Genomic DNA, 6,708 nt, shown 5'->3' on the forward strand with positions numbered 1-6,708 from the left:
TGAATGTAATATTCCCCTGTATTCAGTGAACCTGTTTTTATTCTCATTTCAGGTCAAAGATGAAAAGTTTCAGCAGAACCACATTTTATACATAATACATGTCTTCTACATGATGCTTTAGCAAGTGAGAAAGGATTTTTATTAAGTAGAAAATAATTAATTAAAAAGAAACACAGAGTGAAATGAATGTCAAGCAATGGAGGAGATTCCAATATTGGAAACTGGAATCATGACAGAGGAAGAGATGCTCATATTTAATAAAAGTGATGGACATGTGCTTAAAGCCAAAGAGCAAAAACAAGAATCAAACTTGCAATTTCATTTCAGAGAAAAGTCAAAAGCTTGTAAATCACGAAGTCTGTCAGTACAAAATTTACTTTAATTTCTCTTTCTTGCTTTATTGGTGATGCCTATTCACTCAAGCTTCTATTGTATAATGTACCCCTTTTTGTACAGCTCGCTGTGCCTCAGTTAAGCTTTACTAGCCAGCCCACCCTAAAGCCTAATGCAAGCTAAAGGTTTTTCTTTTATTCCTTTATCTTTATTGGGCACCAAACTTAAGCCATCTATCAGGACTTTATACTCAGTTCCTGAATAGCCATTTGTTACCTGAAACTCTTCCCCAGTTTCCCAGAGTGTTCAAAATATTCACTGCCCCTTGAAATACTTTTACATCCAAAAATACAGACCTTTCAGCCAGAACTGATACTGCCACAATATAACTATTGATTGCCTGAGTTTTTATTTTTGAAACATCATCAGACAGTGGATGTGAACAGAAATAGGAAAGTCATCCAACTTAACCAGGTTTATCTCTGTGATAAGGATGTTCAGCAGCAGAGAATTGTCCCTGGGCATCAGAAGCCCTGAGAACAGAGGGAGAGTCATTGCTGAGGTTTTATTGCTACAGATCATCTTTGGGTGAGCTGGTGATGATAAAGAAATAATAATAAAACTAGAAACAAAATTTAGAGTTATTGGGAGACAGTCTGATGGACTGGAAACCTCATGGACTTGAGCAGCAGGTTATCTGTGATCTGATGTCACATCTTAGAATAAGTGCATCTTTCCATAAGTATTTTAGGTCTCATTTTCCTCATCCATGAGTCCAAAGCATCCTTTGAGCAAAGAGAAAAAAACATTTTTTCATTCAGGAACCGACTGCCTTGTCCCACACTATTTCATCACCAACAACTCACAAGACATAAACCTCCTATGGGCCGGGATATTGCCTGATTTGTTCATCCCTATTTTCAGTGCCTAGTACAGTACCTGACACACAGTAGACACTCAGGTTAGTTCAAAGAAAGGGGTGTCTTTGTACCGATGAGCTGGTCTCATGGGAGTTCAAGTTCAGGAACAGTTTCTGGCTGGACTTCATGAAGGTGAAATGCCATGAAAATTAAGAATCTGAGGCAGGATTGGGGAGCAGTCCCTTTCACTCTCAGCTAATCTATGCCTCTCTGTGCATTTGCTAATTTCTCTCCTTTCTTTGCATTGCTGCCTCCTAACATACATTTGCATATGGCCGTAAATATTTCCCCAAGCTTGCCTCCTGATCCTCATTGGTGGCTGTCCTGTTGTCTCTGTCTCTCAGTTCCTAAGAGAAGAATCTGCTTAGCTGAGTTCATCTGTTGAACTCAGATATGGTAACCTGCAAACCTGCAATAGGATCTTCTGTTGGGTGACCAGGCTTGGTCTGGTCAGCTGTGGCTGGGGCGAGCAGAAAATGCACACAGGACAATGCATGGCTTTTAGGGGTATGGATGGTTACACAGAGCAGTTTCCCTTGAGTGCGGAGTAAGCCAGTAAGCAGACAAGTAATGAATGGCGTGTACATCAGGGCCCAGCAAGAAAAATGGCAGCAATCCAAGAGAGTTTCATAAAGGGAGTTTTTCAAAGGTATGAGCTGGGTGTAGGAAAGCCATAGTGGGTATCACAGTACCCGGGGCTAGAATGCCTGAAGGAGAGGTACCAGCAGCTACCAGAGCTCAGAGACAGAAGGCCCCCCAAGTTGCTACCCTCTGTAGGTGGTGGTGGGATCTGTGACTCTTATGGGCAAGAGCAGGGGAGTAGTGAGTTACCCTGATCTTTATCCCTCTTCCTGCTCTGCTCTCCTGCCATGGCTTCCATTAGCCAGACCCAGCTAGAAGCCAGAGAGCAAGGAAACCATTTAGCAGGGAAAATGGTGGAGATGTGGAGAACAGATATGATGGGCACACTGAGATATCCAGCATGAAGGGCATCACCAGTCTGAGAGGACAGAAAAAGGCAAGGATGCTGAGACAAGGGATTTTCATAACACTTCCCAGAGGCAGGATTCACACCAGAACTCAAGTCTCTTACTAAGCAGGGACTTTTTGAAAAGCCTCAGGGGACTATTTTGTGGGAAAAAAGGTCTCTGATTTATATCTCTGTTAATAATTTATCCTCACTTGGATTATTGGAGATGTAACTAAAGTGATTTTAGATATATATAGTCAAATGTTAAATAGATTTTCAGACACCTGAAGTTATACCTACACTTTTGATTTAAAGCAAAAAAAAAAAAAAAAAAAATTCTTTCATAAAAGGGAATGTATGTGTGTGTGTACATATGTGTGTTTTTGAATGCATATGTGAAATATATATATATAGATATAGATAGATAGATAGATCTGTGATTTGTGTCTATGTATGGATTTGTGTATGGGTTTCCCTGGTGGCTCTGTGGTAAAGAATCTGCCTACCAGTGCAGGAGACACAGGTTCAATCCCTGGGTTGAGAAGATCCCCTGGAGGAGGAAATGGGAATCCACTCCAGTATTCTTGCCTGAGAAATCCCATGAGCAGAGAAGCCTGGCAGGCTACAGTCCATGGGGTCCTAAAGAGTCAGGTAAGACTTAGCAACTAAACAACAACAATAACAACAACAATGTGTGTTGTTATATGTGTGTATAAACAAACATGGATTAGCCAAGAATATCTTTAAAAGTTTTTATTTGGCATATTTAAAATATTTGTTGACATATAATTGATTTACCATATTGTTTTAGCCATGGATAACTTAATGAGTTGATTTAACATTCCTAGTAGATGAAAATGTCCCAAGAAAACTGAACATGAGACAGGGCAAGGAGGGCAGTGGTGGAGAGACATAACAGGAGTCTTCTGAGGCATTGCACATGGAGGGAGGGCCCGCCAGAGGCATGGAGGTAATGTCAACAGCAGGCTCCCTTTAGAATTCTGCTTTGGTGTGGCGCAGTGGCAAAGAATCTGCTTGCCAGTGGAGATGCAAGAGACGCAGTTTTGATCCCTGGGTCAGGAAGATCCCCTGGAGGAGAAAATGGCAACACATTCCAGTATTCTTGCCTGAAAAATCCCATGGACAGAGAAGCCTGGCGGGCCACAGTCCATGAAGTCAGAAAGAGCTGGACATGACTGAGCAGGCGTGCACAGGGGCTATTCCCGCAGGAACCTTTATGCAAACAGCTGGGTATTTCACAGCCCCAGTTCAATGTTCTGCTGACCCAGCTCTACATCTTCAACCAGGTTGTCCCAATCTAAGCAGCATTTCATTTTTCTTTCCTTGTCCAAAGCCTACCGATCTGTGGGCACAGCTCAAACCCACTGCCAGGGATCCCCACTACTCCAAGCCCCTCAGATTCACATAAATCCCCCCTATATTTTCAACAGTAGCACTGCTTTCTTGGGCAGTTTATTCCATGCCAGCCACTGTGCTGAATACACGAATAAGTATTGCCTTTCATCCTCAGAAGTCTCCTATGAGGAAGGGATTCATATTCATATTCATAATAGTTCTGTGCTTTAAATAAGGAAGGTGGGGCCAGTCCCAGCCAGCGAGTGGTAGAGAGATACACAGCCCTGGGCTTTGAGGTTCCACGCCCAGACACCCAATGTCATGCCACCTGACTTATTAGTGTTCATAGAAAGTAAGTTCCTTTTACTTATGTTACTAGTTTATAAACAAACACTTTGAGGATAAGAATGACATTCTTTTCTTGGGTATTTCTCAAGGCACATAGCTTGTTGCTAAACCTAGTGAAGTGAAGTGAAACTGTTAGTTGCTCAGTTCTGTCCTACTCTTTGCAACCCCATGGACTGTAGCCCACCAGACTCCTCTGTCCATGGGATTCTCCAAGCAAGAACACTGGAGGGATTCTTGTATTGGCAGGCAGAGTCTTTACCACTGAGCCACCTGTGTCTGCCTACTCCTTCAGTAACCCAATCAGTTCATGGATAGGAAGATTACCTGTAGTCCAGATGTCAGCTCTTCCCAGCTTGATCTATAGATGCAATGCAATCCCAATAAAAGGTCCAGCAAGTTATTTTGTGGATAGTAACACAGGGATTCTAAAGTTTATATGATGAGATCCCAAAAAGATCTGTTGATAAAATACCCCCAAAACTAACATCAAATTGAAGGAGAGGAACAAAATTAGAGGACTGACAGTATCTGACTCCAAGTTGTGCTAGAAATCCAATCAGATTGGTTTTGGTTCCCAGTTCCTGTCCTGTGCTTTCTTGCATCCTTTGGGTTTGCTTTTGTATAGTGGGCTGAATGGTGTCCTCACCCTGGGCGGGGGGAGGTGGAAAGATATGTCCATCTCCTAATCCCTAGAACCTGCACATGCTACCTAATTTTAGAGAACAGACTTCTCAGACGTAATTAAGTTCATGCTCATGAGATGAAGAAATCATCCTGTATTATCTGGTGGGCCCTGAATCCAGTAAGTGTCCTTTTTAAAGCTAAGTCCAGGGTGATTTGACAAACAGGAGGGGAGAAGGCACAGAGGGAGATATTGAAGTGATGTGACCAGAAGTCCAGAGGAGCTGACAGTCACTGGAAGCTGGAAAGGGCAAAGAACTGCAGAGGGAGTAGGGCTGTGCTAACACCTTGACTTCAGACTTCTGGCCTCTGGGACAATGAGAGGTAAATTTCTATTGTCTTAAGCCACCATTCCATGCTAAGTTGCTTCAGTCACGTCTGATCTTGGTGACCCTATGGACTGTAGCCCGCCAGGCTCCTCAGGCCATGGGATTCTCCAGGCAAGAATACTGGAGTGGGTAGCCATTTCCTTCTCCAGGGGATCTTTGCAGCCCGGGGATCCAACCTGAATCTCTTGCGTCTCCTGCATTGGCAGGTGGGTTCTTTACCACTAGCACCACCTTAAGCCACCCAGTTTTTGCTAATTTGTTATTGCAGCCACAGGATACTAATACATTGAGCCCCCTTCACTGTCTGAAATCTTATTTACCATTAACAGCCCAGCTTACATGTGCACTCACTTATGCAGCCTTCCCTGATCTCTCAAGCTAATGCTAATAGTTATCTCCTCTTTATTTCCCTGTTATAATCTATGCCTCTCTCATTGGGTTGAAGACATCAGTCTTGACATCCAACATAGCTGGATGGTTTGTTGTTGTTATTTAGTCACTAAGTCGTGTCTGACTCTTTGAGTTCCCATGGACTGTAGCCTGCCAGCCTTCTCTGTCCTTGAGATTTCCCAGGCAAGAATACTGGAGTGGGTTGCCATTCTCTTTTCCTGACCCAGGGATCAAACCCACATCCCCTACATTGGCAGGTAGATTCTTTCCCGCTGAGCAACCCAGGACACCCAGCTGGATGGTTAGAGGTAGGTTAAAAATCGTACCTCTGCCTCTTGCTACCTGTCAATAGATGAATGGAAGCAACTTAACCTCTTTGAGACTGTTTGCTCATCTACAAAATGGGTATGATAATAATGCCATTGTTTTTTACCCTTATCAGTGCTGTAATGTATGTAACATGCTTGGCATAGAGTGAACATTCAACATTGGTAGTTATTATTATTAATTATTATTATTAACATGGCCTTTTGTATATCCTTCTATGCATTATAGCATTATTTCAGTTCAGTTCAGTAGCTCAGTTGTGTCTGACTCTTTGCGACCCCATGAACTGCAGCACGCCAGGCCTTCCTGTCCATCACCAACCCCCGGAGTTTACCCAAACTCATGTCCATTGAATCAGTGATACCATCTAACCATCTCATCCTCTGTCACCCCCTTCTCCTCCTGCCTTCAATTTTTCCCAACATCAGGGTCTTTTCAAATGAGTCAGCTCTTCGCACCAGGTAGCCAAAATATTGGAGTTTCAGCTTCAACATCAGTCCCTCCAATGAACACCCAGGACTGATCTCCTTTAGGATAGACTGGTTGGATCTCCTTGCAGTCCAAGGGATTCTCAAGAGTCTTCTCCAACACCACAGTTCAAAAGCATCAATTCTTTGGTGCTCAGCTTTCTTCACAGTCCAACTCTCACATCCATACATGACCACTGGAAAAACCATAGCCTTGACTAGACGGACCTTTGTAGGCAAAGTAATGTCTCTGCTTTTGAATATGCTATCTAGGTTGGTCATAACTTTCCTTCCAAGGAGAAAGCATCTTTTAATTTCATGGCTGCAATCACCATCTGCAGTGATTTTGGAGCCCCCAAAAATAAAGTCAGCCACTGTTTCCACTGTTTAATAACAATATTTAATAATTATATAACAATTCTATTATATAATAACATATATATATATATATATATATAAAATAACTCTCTTCTCTCCCAATGAACCACATTTTTCTTGATGGCAAAGGTCAGGATTGGTTCATCTCTGCCCTCCCCCACCAAATGATTGTTGGGAGAGCTTGTAGGTGATCAGTCTTCAATACATAT

General features: G+C 42.6%; 1 long non-coding RNA gene across 2 annotated transcripts in view; it reads left to right on the top strand.

The window, feature by feature from the left end:
* LOC112442684 (uncharacterized) overlaps positions 1–6,504 on the top strand; it is a 42,927-nt gene extending 36,423 nt beyond the window's left edge. For both annotated transcript variants that reach the window (XR_003030932.2, XR_003030933.2), the window contains one exon: positions 53–6,504. This is a non-coding gene — a long non-coding RNA (uncharacterized lncRNA). The remainder of the gene's footprint in view (positions 1–52) is intronic.
* Positions 6,505–6,708: the final 204 nt, after the last annotated feature.

The sequence above is a fragment of the Bos taurus genome, chromosome 2 (genome assembly GCF_002263795.3).
Source record: "Bos taurus isolate L1 Dominette 01449 registration number 42190680 breed Hereford chromosome 2, ARS-UCD2.0, whole genome shotgun sequence".
Taxonomy (NCBI): Eukaryota; Metazoa; Chordata; class Mammalia; order Artiodactyla; family Bovidae; genus Bos; species Bos taurus.